Genomic DNA, 14,697 nt, shown 5'->3' with positions numbered 1-14,697 from the left:
TCTGTCACAGCCACAGTCCTCATCAGCAATGTTCCTTGCCAGTTCTCTTCTTCTTCAAACAATATGCCCACTTTATTCCCGCCCAGCGGTGAGTGGGTCTTGTTTCTGCGCACTGTGCTCCAGGGTTAAAAGGATTAATTCAGTTGTATCTGCTGCCTTGGAGCCACTGTGCACCTCAGTTTTGCTTTCTGTATGGCACATATTCGATAAAAGCAGTGTTTCACTCCCATATACAAAGTTGAGTGTTGGGTCCTCAAACTTCTGTAGGCAGATTATTTTGCCACTACCTCTGTCTAATTGGCATACTGAAGCCCTGGAGAGTTGGGGTGGGGGGGTGGTGCAAGGAGTGACAGTGGTAGGCACTGATGCCAAGCAGTGTACTTGTTTGATACCTCCTGCACAAAATTCTACCTCGCAAGCGAACCCCAGGCTCAACTGAGGGACTTCAGTATCAGTTAGGGGGCTTCACCTGATCAAGCTGTTGGGAAGATGACCATCCATTTTCCTCCTGGTGTCTTTATTATCTTTCTAATGCCCCTCACAGCACAATGGTAAGGCAGTCAGAGTTGCCGCCTCACGGTTCCGGCTCTAGCACGTGGGGTGGGGTGGGGGGGGGGTTTGCTCATTCTCACCTGACTGCATAGCCTTCCTCCAGGCGATCCCGTTTCTCTAATGGTGTGTGGGTCGGTAGGCTTCTTGACCACTATGAATTGCCCTTAGTGTGTAAGAGAGTGGTGGTAATGGGAATTTGTGGAGAGTAGGTTACAGGGACAATGAGTGAGGAATTGGGTTTGTTCTGTGAGCTGACATAAACTTGATGGGCCAAATAGCCTCTTATGTCATTAGGAAATATAGAATTATGATTAACCACATCCCCTTGCCACACTAGGAAAACTGAGAGCAGTTAGATCTTGCTGAGAATTCCTCTCCTCAGAAACCTGGGGTGAGGAAGTGATCGCTGCACCTTTGGCAAGGAGCTTTGCTACAGGAGTAGTATCAAACGTTTAGAGGGTGGCCAATGTTATTCCTTTGTTCGAGAATGGGAGTAGGGATAACCCTGGAAAAGATAGACCGGTGAGTCTTACTTCAGCAGTGGTCAAATTTTTGGAGCTGATTCTTACAGACAGGATTCACAGGTATTTGGAGAAGCAGAGTCTGATTAGAAATAGTCAGCACGCCTCTGTGAGGGGTAGATCAGCCTCGTGAGTCTGATTGAATTCTTTGAGGATGTGACAAAGCACATAGATAAAGGCAAAGCAGTAGATGTGGTGTATATGGATTTTAGTCAGTCATTAGATAAGGTAGCCTCATTCAGAAAGTCAGAAGGCATGGGAAATTTGGCTGTGTGGTTACAGAACTGGCTTGTTCAGAGAAGGCAGTGTGTAGTAGTAGATGGTTGTGGACCACATTGAGGGTTGTTGTAGGTTGCAATTGAACATTGCAGAGCTGGGCTGAGATGTGCAGATGGAGTTCAGTCTGGAGAAGCGTGAAATGATTCTTATTGGGAGATTGAACTTGAAAATGGAATGCAGGGCTTATGGTAGGATTCCTGGCAATGTGGTGGAAAAGAGGGATCTTGGAATCCACATCCATACCCAGACTACTGTGGGAAGCGAAGGACGAGATTGCTGAGCCTCTGGCAATGATCTTTGCATCATTGCAGATGTTGTTCCCTTATTCAAGAAAGGAAGTAGAGATAGTCCAAGAAATTATAGACCAGTGAGTGTTACTTCAGTGGTTTGTAAGTTGAAGGAGAAGATCTGGAGAGGTGGGATTTATGAACATTTGGAGAGGCATAATATGATTCGGAATAGTCATCATTGCTTTGTCAAAGGCATGTCGTGCCTTATGAGCATGATCGAATTTTTTTGGGATGTGACTAAACACATTGATGAAGGTAGAGCAGTAGATGTAGTGTATATGGATTTCAGCAAGACATTTGATAAGGTACCCCATGCAAGGCTTATTGAGAAAGTAGGAGGTATGGGATCCAAGGGGACATTGCTTTGTGGATCCAGAATTGGCTTGCCCACAGAAGACAAAGAGTGGTTGTAGATGAGTCATATTCTGCATGGAGGTCGGTGACCAGTGGTGTGCCTCAGGGAACTGTTCTAGAACCGCTACTCTTCGTGATTTTTATAAATGATCTGGATGAGGAAGTGGAGGGATGGGTTAGTAAATTTGCTGATGACACAAAGGTTGGGGGTGGTGTAGGGTGTTGTGGAGGGCTCTCAGATGTTATGTACAGCTATATAGGACCCTGATCAGACCCCACTTGGAGTACTGTGCTCAATTCTGGTCACTTCACTACAGGAAGGATGTGGAAACTATAGAAAGGGTGCAGAGGAGATTTACAGGGATGTTACCTGGATTGGGGAGAATGCCTTATGAGAATAGGTTGAGTGAACTTGGCCTTTTCTCCTTGGAGCGACAGAGGAAGAAAGGGGATCTGATAGAGATGTATAAAATAATGAGAGACCTTGTTCATGTGGATAGTCAGAGGCTTTTTCCCAGGGCTGAAAAGTCTAACATGAGAGGGCACAGTTTTAAAGTGCTTGGAAGTTGGTACAGAGGGGTCTGCCAGTGACAGTGGTGGAGGCGGATATGATAGGGTCTTTTAAGAGACTCCTGGATAGGTACATGGAGCTTAGAAAAATAGAGGGCAATGGGTAATCCTAGGTAATTTTTAAAGTAAGTACATGTCTGGCACAGCATTGTGGGCCGAAGGGCCTGTATTGTGCTTTCGGTTTTCTATGTTTCTAACTCAGCTGCTGGTTTCAAACCCCACCATTCTCCAATTTCTCTTCACCCTTTCCTCGTGATTCTCCCTCTGAACCTTCCCTCCAGTAACCAGTAATCAGTAACCACTCCTACTTCCATGCTGGTGGGAAGGGAAGATCGAGAAAAAAGGACTTTTCTCTCTTGCTTGATGTCTTGAGCATCACATTGGTAGAACATCAGAGATTCCCTCCAGTGAGCTAAGCGATGTGTTGCTGTTTTGGGGAGTGAGTTAATGTGTATCAGTTTCTAATCCTGTAAAATATATACAGGGTTCAAGAGAAGGATCAGTCCCAGCCAAAACTCGTCTGTTGAAAATATTAGGAATAATAGTAGGTCTATTTTGTCCGCTTGATCATTTACAAGATCATGACTATTCCTTGACCTTAACTCTACATTCTTGAGTGATATTCATTTCACTTCAATACCTAACAGTCCAAAAATAGTTTTATAAGTTTCCGTGGACACCTCAGAATGGGGAGTAGTCAGCCACTCAGAGATTTCTCATTTTCAATGTACTCTTCTCTTCTGAAGTCCAGAGAATGTAGGCCATTTCTTTTCGCACTCTCCTCTCGTATCATCCCTCTCATCCCAGGAATGTCGATGAGCCATGGCTGTACTACTTCTATAAGAAGCATGTTTTTCCTTGAACACAGAGGACAAATCCGCACATATAGTCGAGGTGCGGTTTCATAAAGGTCCGGCACATTTCCGTCTACAATATTTCAATCTACACACTGTATATCAAGGCCAAATGACTTTTGTTTCCTCACTAGATTCTGTACATCATCTTTCATATAGAAATACATCCAGATCTTTATTTAATATAACATATGCTATCTGGTCTGTGTCAATGTTGGTGGTGCTATGTAATACTTCTATATTTGATAGCTAAAATATAAATATTCTGACCACACCCTTCATGTCAAAAGTTTACAAATATTCAACTACACTTGGTAAGAAAACTGAACAGTTAGAGCTTACTGAGATTAATGGGGGGAGTTTGAAACTTTAAACTGCTAAACTCTTACATATTTCTCACACCATAAAGGGCCATTCAGCCTATTGAGAATATGATGGCTCTCAGGCAATCCAAACTATCCCATTCCCTCACTCATTTCATATTCCCTCACTGATGAAAATTTATAAAATTATCAGAGGCATTGATAAGGTAGATTGGCAGAGTCTTTTTTTCCTCAGGGTAGAACCGTGAAATAGAGGCATCAAGTTTTAAGTTGAGGGGGGAAAGATTAAAGAAGATTTGCAAAGCAAGTTCTTTACCTAGGTGCTTGGAATGTGCTCCCAGGGGTGGTGATGGAAGGACACAATAGTGACGCTGAACAGGCATTTCGTCGTCGTTGGGTCGCATCTGGAATTTCCAGTTAGCAGATGAGTTCCCTCCACGCCGCTCTGACGTATTGGGAAATCATATACTCGGCATGTTAGACAGACAGACAGACAGACTTTATTGATCCCAAGGGAAACTGGGTTTCATTACAGTCGCACCAACCAAGAATAGTGTAGAAATATAGCAATATAAAACCATAAATAACTAAATAATAATAAGTTAATCATGCCAAGTAGAAATTAGTCCAGGACCAGCCTATTGGCTCAGGGTGTCTGACACTCTGAGGGAGGAGTTGTAAAGTTTGATGGCCACAGGCAGGAATGACTTCCTATGATGCTCAGTGTTACATCTCAGTTGAATGAGTCTCTGGCTGAATGTACTCCTGTGCCTAACCAGTACATTATGGAGTGGATGGGAGACATTGACCAAGATGGCATGCAACTTGGACAGCATCCTCTTTTCAGACACCACCATCAGAGAGTCCAGTTACAACAGTGGTTTGCATTTGCCTTCTGCTGGGTGAGTTTAAAGAGACCACCGCCTCTTGCAGTGGATGACCAGGATGTCTAAGTGTCTTGCCATGCTCTTAGCACTCCACAAATGCCTGCTGGCCTGCCTTCTTCACCGTTGGACCATTAATCAGTCTCCTCCACTCAATCTGCCAGGGCCAGACTTCATACGCTGGGATAGGCAGATCCCCTACCTCACCGAGGGTCGAAGACCCGTCAGCTACCCTCACCTGTTTTAGCCTGTCTGCCGAGCCAGTGTACTGGGGTGTGACCGCGTGCATGTTACCGCTACTTGGAAGTGATTGCTGAGCGCCCGGTGGGGACCAAAGGTGGACAAGCTGAACTGAAAAGGGGCTTGGCAGGCCCCCCCACCAAAGATGCTACCCCTCCCTAGACACTCCATACACCCCAAACAGGCATATAGATAGGCACATTAGCTTTGTAGAAAATGGAAGGATATGGACCATGTGCAGGCAGATAGGTGTAGTTTAACTTGATATTGCAGTCAGCCCAGGCATTTTGGGCCACAGGGAGTATTCCTGTGCCATCCTGTTCTATGTTCTCCATTTCCCTGTTACTCACATGTCCTTCGACTCCATCCTGATTCTTCCGTTACCAACCTAGTCATTAGAGCCAGCCAACCTACCAACCTGCACCTCTTTGGGATGAGGGAGGAAGCCAAATGCCCTGAGGAAACACACACGTAGTCATGGAGACAATGTGAGAATTGCACACCAACTACTGAAGGAAATTTATATTAGGCAAGAAATGGTGTTGGATAGACTGTTGAGTCTGAAGACTGGTAAGTCCCCAGGACATGATGGTCTGCATCCCAGGGTACTTAAAGAGGTGGCTCTAGAAATCGTGGAAGCATTGGTAATCACCCTGATTGAAGGGTGGCTAATGTTGTTCCACTTTTCAAGAAAGGAGGGAGAGAGAAAACAGGGAATTGTAGACCGGTTAGCCTGATGTCAGTGGTGGGAAAGATGCTGGAGTCAATTATAGAAGATGTAATTATGACACATTTGGATAGCAGTAGAAGGATCAGTCTGAGTCAGCATGGATTTATGAAGGGAAAATCATGCTTGACTAATCTTCTGGAGTTTTTTGAGGATGTAACTATGAAAATGGATAAGGGAGAGCCAGTGGATGTAGTGTACCTGGACTTCGAGAAAGCTTTTGATAAAGTCCCACATAGGAGATTAGTGGGCAAAATTAGGGCACATGGTATTGGGGGCAGAGTACTGACATGGATTGAAAATTGGCTGGCTGACAGGAAACAAAGAGTAGTAATTAATGGGTCCCTTTTGGAATGGCAGGCTGTGACCAGTGGGTACCGCAAGGTTCGGTGCAGGGACCGCAGATGTTTACAATATACATTAATGATTTAGATGAAGGGATTAAAAGTAACATTAGCAAATTTGCTGATGACACAAATCTGGGTGATAGTGTGAAATGTCAGGAAGATGTTATGAGAATGCAGGGTGACTTGGACAGGTTGGGTGAGTGGGCAAATGTATGGCAGATGCAGTTTAATGTGGATAAATGTGAGGTTATCCACTTTGGTGGTAAGAACAGGAAGGCAGATTACTATCTAACTGGAGTCAAGTTAGGAAAAGGGGAAGTACAATGAGATCTAGGTGTTCTTGTACATCAGTCAATGAAAGCAAGCATGCAGGTACAGCAGGCAGTGAAGAAAGCTAATGGCATGCTGGCTTTTATTACAAGAGGAATTGAGTATAGGAGTAAAGAGGTCCTTCTGCAGCTCTACAGGGCCCTGGTGAGCCCACACCTGGAGTATTGTGTGCAGTTTTTGTCTCCAAATTTGAGGAAGGACATTCTTGCTATTGAGGGAATGCAGCATAGGTTCACAAGGTTAATTCCCGGAATGGTGAGACTGTCATATGTTGAAAGATTGGAGGGACTGGGCTTGTATACACTGGAATTTAGAAGGATGAGAGGGGATCTGATTGAGACATATAAGATTATTAAGGGATTGGACATGCTGGAGGCAGGAAACATGTTCCCGCTGATGGGTGAGTCCAGAACTAGAGGCCACAGTTTAAGAATAAGGGGTAGGCCATTTAGAACAGAGATGCCGAAAAACTTTTTCACCCAGAGAGTGGTGGATATGTGGAATGCTCTGCCCCAGAAGGCAGTGGAGGCCAAGTCTCTGGATGCATTCAAGAGAGAGTTAGATAGAGCTCTTATAGATAGTGGGGTCAAGGGATATGGGGAGAGGGCAGGAACGGGGTACTGATTGTGTATGATCAGCCATGATCACAGTGAATGGCCTACTCCTGCACCTACTGTCTATTGTCTATTGTCCAACAGCATCTGAGGTGAGGAATGAACCCAGGTCCTTAGGGCTGTGAAGCACCAGTGCTAACCATTGCACCTCCTACACTTAGGCAAAGCCCTAAGCTGAAGACTTCCTGCACACATTGCAAGGAGAGGGCAACACTAGATCCAGGGTCACAGAGAAGCAAATATTCTTCATGAGCATTTGGAGACTAAGCATCATGCATGTCAAGTGCTGATAGGATCAAAGAATAAGAAGCGATGTAATTCTCAATGCAAAAGACAGCAGGTGTGTAGCCCTGTCAGGGCTCAAAGTGAATAACTTATGTCAAGAAAAAGTATTAAGTTTCAAAATGCAAAAGCTTTTTGAGGAACCACTTTAGATTCTGAAGGAAGGATCTGTCAGGAATTCTCCACAAACACTCAACAAGATGACCCAACAGTAGAAAGCTGTTGGCTGCCATTTAGACAGCACCATCACCAGAGATGTTAAAACACTGTTGCATGCAATGCCCACTCCGAATCAGATCTCCTTCCATAGATTAGGAAATGTGTCAAAAAGAGATATGGAACAGAATTATAAACACAAGAAATTCTGCAGTTTCTGGAAATCCAGAGTAACACGCACAAAACTATAGGATCCTTCTTCAGGACTGGAAAAGAAGGGGGGAAGACACCAGAATAAAAAATGGAGGACGGAGAGAAGGACAAGCTAGAAGGTGATAGGTGAAGCCAAGATTGATAAAGAGCTGGAGAAGAGGAATCTGAAGTATGGAAGTAGGAGGGGCACCAGGCAGATGTGATAGGCAGGTGAGGGGAAGAGGTAAAAGGGAAGAGCGGGGGATAGAAGAAAATGGAAAAAAAATCACAGGAAGGAGAAATCAATATTCATGCCATCAGGTTAGAGACTACCAAGATGGAGTATGAGGTGTTTCTCTTCCACCTTGAGATGGTTTTATCATGGTATAAGAGGAGGCTGTGGAGTGACATGTCAGAATGGGAGTGGGAACCTGTTTGAAAATGTTTGGCTGCCAGGAAGTTCTGATTTTGGCAGATGGAGCTGAGGTGCTCAACGAAGCAGCCCCCCAATTTATGTTGGTTCACACCAGTGCATCTGGAGCACCAGATAAAATAGGCAACCCCAACATACTCAGAGGTGAACTGCTGCCTTATCTGCATGGACTGTTTAGGTCCTGCATGGAGGTGAGGGAGGAAGTGAATGGGCAGGAGTAGCATTTCTGCCACTTACAGAGATATGAGTCAGGAGGGAGATTAGTGGGGAGGGATGAATGGACAAGGGAATCACAGAGGGAGAGATCTGCAGAAAGCAGAGTTGAGGGAGTGCAGGGAGAGATAAAAATATACTTGCTGGTAGGATCCCATTGAAGATGGCGGAAGTTGCAGAGAATGATGTGTTGGATGTGGAGGCTCGTGGGGTGATAGGCAAGGGCAAGAGGAACTCTATCAGTGATAAGGCAGCAGGAAGCTGGGGTGAGCACAGATGTCTGAGAAATGGTGGAGATGTGGGTGTGGGCAGCATCAATGGTGGAGAAAGAGAAACCTTGTTCTTTGAAGGAGGAGGAAAGCTTCATCCTGGGAACAGAAGCAGTAAGGCAAAGAACTGAGAAAATGGAATGGCATTTTAACTGGAGACAGGTTAGGAAGAGGTATAGTCAAGAGGGCTGTGGGAAGGTTTATGAAAGTTGTTGGTAGAATTTTGTCTCCAGTAATGGAGATGGAGATATCGAGACAGGGAGACAGAGGTGTCAGAAAGGACTGTGTGAATGTAAGGGCAGGGTGGAAATTGGAGGTAAAGTTGATGAAATTGACTGAACTCTGCATGGGTACATGAAGAAGCACCAATTCACTCATCAATGTAGCACAGGAATATGGGGAGCGTGTCCAGGGAAGGCTTGGAATGTGGAATGTTTCATGTAGCCACCAAAAAGTTAAGCATAGTGGGGGTCCATGCAGGCTAGGTATCCAATGAAAAGTTAGGCATACTTGGGGACCATGTGAGAAACAGCATTAGGTTTGCATTTAAAAACATACCTTTATATCAGACATTTGTAAGACCAATAAGACCAAGATGAACTGAGTACAACCTCTAATAATACCTGTGCAATGATCAGAGAAGGACTTCACTGTGATAGTCATACAGACAGCAGCAGTACTCGATCGTGACTGCCATAAGGAGAATGAGAAAACAGTTCAGTTTCCGAAAGGGGCCAAGAGGTCCTGCTGCATGAAGTGCATGCATGGAGGAAGGCTCCTGTGCACTGGGGGAGTTGCTGGAGCCTTGTCATGGCCACAAGCCATCCAGAGGTAGTTCTGGTATACCAAATGTCAGTCCGCAAACCACCAAGCAATGTCACAATCAAATTAACGAAGTCAGGCGGAACACTGCTCTGCAATGGAACTACAGTCATCTCCAGACACACTCAGTCAGTTAGTCAAAACCTGTAACTGCACCTACATCCCAGAACTCCTACCCGCTCTGCTTTTACCCAGATCAAGAGCCTACCCACAAAGGCAGCCTGATGAAAAGGTTGCCTAATGCCCTCATAATGCCTGAGAACACAGAAACAGACCCTTCAGTCCATCATATTCATAACACGTATCAAGCACTGATTTACCTTACCCGATTTTCCCTCTCATACATACAAATCAACTCACCCAATTCTCTTGCAACCCACCTTTACACTAGGTGTAATTTCTATCGACCATTTAACCGGCCAGCCAATGCACTTTTGAGAGATGAGAGGAAACTAGAGCATCTTGCTGTGGAAGACACTAGCAGTGTGCCAGAAATTTAAGCGGGTCAAAGGGCAGAAGTGAGTGTAGTTGCTGTTACTAAGGAGAAAGTGCTTGGGAAGCTATAAGGTCTGAAGGTAGATAAGTCACCTGGACCAGATGGACTACTCCCCAGGGTTCTGAAATTGGTGGCTTATGAGATAGTGGAGGCATTGGTAGAGATCTTTCAAAAATTACTGGATTCTGGAATGGTTCTGAAGGACTTGAAAAGAGCAAATATCACTCCACTCTTTAGGAAGGAAGCAAGGCAAGAGAAAGGATATTATAGGCCGGTTAGCCTGACTTTGGTGGTTGGTGAACTATTGGGATCCATTATTAAGGATGAAGTTTTGGGTACTTGGGGACACAGGATAAAATAGACTGAAAGCAACTTGGTTTTTTTAAGGGGAGATATTGCCTTACAAATCTGTCGGAATTCTTTGAGGGAATAATGGGCAAGATAGACAAAGGAGAGCCAGTGGATGCTGTTTACTTGGATTTTCAGAAGGTCATTTGACAAGGTGTTGCGCATGAGGCTGCTAAACAAGACGAGAGCCTGTGGTGTTACTGGAAAGGTCCTAGCATGGATAGAAGATTGGCAGACAGACAGGAAGCAAAGAGTGGGAATAAAGGAGGCCCTTTCTGGTTGGCTGCTGGTAACTAGTGATGTTCTGCAGGGGTCAGTGTTTGGACCACTTCTTTTCACATTTTGTTTCAGACAGACAGACAGACATACTTTATTGATCCCGAGGGAAATTGGGTTTCATTACAGTCACATCAACCAAGAATAGTGTAGAAATATAGCAATATAAAACCATAAATAATTAAATAATATTAAGTAAATTATTCCAAGTGGAATTAAGTCCAGGATCAGCCTATTGGCTCAGGGTGTCTGACATTCCGAGGGAGGAGTTGTAAAGTTTGATGGCCACAGGCAGGAATGACTTCCTATGACGCTCAGTGTTGCATCTCAGTGGAATGAGTCTCTGACTGAATGTACTCCTGTGCCTAACCAGTACAGTATGGAGTGGATGGGAGACATTGTCCAAGATGGCATACATCAATGATTTGGGTGGCAGAATTGATGGCACGCTTGTGAGCGATATATAGGTAGGTGTAGGGGCAGGAAGTGTTGCGAAATCAGGGAGTCTGTAGATCAGGAGAATGGGCAAAGAAGTGGCAGATGGAATACAGTGTAGGGAAGTGTATGGTCATGCACTGTGGTGGAAGGAATAAAAGCATAGGCTATTTTCTAAATAGGGAGAAATCTTCATAAATCACAGGTGAAAAGGGACTTGGGATTCGATTGTACAGTCTGAATTGGTGATAAGGAAGGCAAATGCAAAGCCAGCATTCATTTAAAGAAGAATAGAGTATAAAGGCAAGAACGTAAAGCTGAAGCTTTATAAGGCAAGGGTCAGATCACACTTGGAGCATCATGAGTAATTTTGGGCCCCTCACCCAAGAAAGGATGTGCTGGCATTAGAGAGAATCCAGAAGAGGTTCACGAGAATGATCCAAGGAATGAAAGTATTAATGTATGAGGAGCATTTGATAGCTCTGGGTCTGTACCCATTGGAGTTTATAAAAATGAAGGGGATCTCATTGAAATCTATTGAATATTGAAAGACCAAGATAGAGTGGACGTGGAAAGGATGTTTCCTATAGTGGGAGAGTCTTGGATCTAAGAGCACAGCCTAAGAACCTAGAGATGTCCCTTTTGAACAGAGATGAAGAGGAACTTCTTTAGTCAGAGGATGGCAAATCTGTGGAATTCATTGTCAAGATGGCTGTGGAGGCCAAGTCATTGGGTATATTTATAGCAGAGGTTGATAGGTTCTTGATCAGTAAGGGTGTTGCGGGGAGAAGGCAGGAGAATGGGGTTGAGAGGGATAAAAATAATGTCACCATGGAATGAATGGCCTTATTTCTCTCATAGGATAATGGTCTTACAATCACCCAGAAAACCAGGTGGTTACAGGAGAACATGTAAACTCCACACAGCCAGCACAGGAATCCAGGATCCAATGTGTGACATTGGCATCATGAGCATTGCCATCGTGCCACCAGCGATAGGTGCAGAAGACCGTTTATGGGAGAGGAGCTGTCACAGACACAGCATTTCACCAGCGTTGAGAAAGCCATCACCCTTCTTGAGGACAGGTGGATCACACTGGCATGATGCAGCTCGTGAACATAGGTTGGATGGGATCTGCTCACATGCACTCTCCCATCATGATGCGCCTTGCCTGGGATTTGATCAACAGCGCACACCGACCCTGCCATCTGTGCTGCCTTTCTACAGTAACACTCCTGGTTGCAGCCAAAAGAGTTTTTTAGTGAACTTTGCAGCATAAACTTCTCCATAGGACCATTAGGAGGGGTCACTGGAAGGAGAGGAGGAGGGGCTGGGGAAGATGATGAAGAACAATGCATGGTCATAGCTGGCACCCTGAAGCACTCTTCAGTGAGAGAGACAGTCATGTGGAACAAGCAGCTGAAATCTGATGGTCGTCTATATGATAAGGAGGTATACTAGACTCTCGTGGATGGGGATCCTGGGGTGGGGTATTCATTCTGCCTCAGACCAGATGAATACCACATCTGCACAAACAACTGCACAATGAACTGTTTGTCAAATTCCAAACCTGCTCATCTGAATGCAGAGGATGTTAGAGTATGTAGAGAATTCTGTCTTCAGCTGCTGCAACATATCACCTGAGATCATGGACCATTGCCTCCTCCCTGTAGACCAGAGCTCAGTAGCCACTCTGACCACAGGCAGAAGCTGTGCAGTGTGTTCCTGATTCCAGCTAAAGGTCTACTCTCTGCCACACAACAGCAACTTGTAGCCCTGAAGAATCCTGCCAGAAGGCAGCTTGGGATCTCACTGAGCAGGGGAATGACACTCATCTGTTGAAGTAGGTGGATCCTGGGGTATATCCATGAGAAGACCACGGCTATTAGTGGGCACAGGTTAATGCCCCTGAGCAGATTGCTGTGCTCCTAGGCTGCCATCATGCATGAACAAAGAGTGGCCACATGTGAGCTGATCACTCTCCTATGAGAGTGGGAACTTACACCGCTCCCGCTCCTACACCTCCTCTGCCCAGACTGTGCAGAGAGCTGACGAAAGACACTAAGGACCAGGTTATGTGACTTGAACCAGAAACAGGATCGGGTTTATTATCACTGCCTTATAGGATGTGAAATTCGTTTTTTTTTGGTGGCAGTACTGTGGCTCTTTGGCCTCGCCTGAAGTTTGAAATAGCATGACTGCCAGTGGATTGCGACCCAGTTCCCTACGAGGTCACCCAGAGCGTAAGTTCAGTCCAGCCATGTCCTTCATCATTAGCTCACACAACACAATCTTACAGACAGCACACTTGGCCATGGTCCACAGCCAACCATCCACACTGCTCCTTCTGTAGGCCCTGAGCTGTAGTCTGGTTCAGCATTGTAGGGTAATGTGAGAGTTTCCTGTTGGTTTTCAGGGAATTCTTTGAGTGAAATGAAACACAGCCAGGCTCCAACCACACAGGGGCATGCGACATGACGCGAAGAAATCAAAGCCTTCTTGCAAGATTGTTAAATGGAAAATGCGATGCTGGAACTTTGCAAAAAAGTGTGGTCTGATTTTCTGCTAATGTATCACTCGATGTGCTTTGTTATAGATTAGTCTCAGGGCACTAATACTGTTCAAATGCATTCAGGTTCAAGGCTATTGGCGCACATGATAATGTAGAGAGCAGTCACACTAATGTGGCATCTGCTGGCATTGCTGCAGATTCTGCCACACCTCAAATAAAATGATCACTAATGTCAGATATGTCATGCCAACAAACTCAAGCTAAACATTAATTATGGAAGGGTATTGACTGCTGCTTTCCCCTTAAGATTTTATGTTGCTCTACTGCAGAACAGATGATTAAGATGTAACTAGTCTCACACCAGAGTCCTCATGTTACTCAGACAATGATTGCATGTGAATGATGATGTGAATTTAATAACTATCTTATGATTCTCCTACCCTGCTTTTTCTTCTATTTCATTATTTACCATGGCCTCATAGAGAAATGAGATGGACTGAAGTTGAGAAGTACCTTATTCTATATTGCCCCTTCTAAACTTCAAAGTTCAATGTAAATTTAGCATCAAAGTACATAATATGTCACCATATACAACTATGAGATTCACTTTCATGCAAACATACTCAATAAATCCATAATAGAATAATAAACATAGTAGAATCAATGAAAGACTGCACCAACTTGGGCATTCAACTCATTTTAAAAAAGATAACAAGCTGTGTGAATACAAAATGAAAGAAATAATAATAATAAGTAAATAATCAATCATTATTGAGAAAATAAGATGAAGAGTCCTTGAAAGTGAGTCCATAAGTTGTGGAAACATTTCAATGATGGGGCAAGTGAAGTTGAGTGAAGATCATAAGATTGTAAGACCATAAGATATAGGAGCAGAAGCAGGCCATTTGGCCCATCGAGTCTGCTCTGCCCTGCAATCAAGGGCTGATCCAATTCTTCCAGTCATCCCCACTCCCCTGCCTTCACCCCATACCCTTTGATGGCCTGGCTAATCAAGAACCTATCTATCTCTGCCTTAAATACATCTAATGACTTGGCCTCCACAGCTGCTCGTGGCAACAAATTCCACAGATTTACCAGCCTCTGCCTAAAGTAATTTCTCTGCATCTCAGTTCTAAAATGACATCCTTCAATCCTGAAGTCATGCCATCTTGTCCTAGAATCCCCTACCATGGGAAATAACTTTGCCATATCTAATCTGTTCAGGCCTTTTAACATTTGGAATGTTTCTATGAGATTCTCTCTTCATTCTCTCAAACTCCAGAGAATACAGTCCAAGAGCTGCCAGATGTTCCTCATACAGTAACCCTTTCATTCCTGGAATCATTCTCATGAATCTTCTCTGAACCCCCTCCAATGT

Source organism: Hypanus sabinus, chromosome 2 (genome assembly GCF_030144855.1).
Source record: "Hypanus sabinus isolate sHypSab1 chromosome 2, sHypSab1.hap1, whole genome shotgun sequence".
Lineage (NCBI taxonomy): Eukaryota > Metazoa > Chordata > Chondrichthyes > Myliobatiformes > Dasyatidae > Hypanus > Hypanus sabinus.
Note: the sequence above shows the minus strand (reverse complement) of the source record.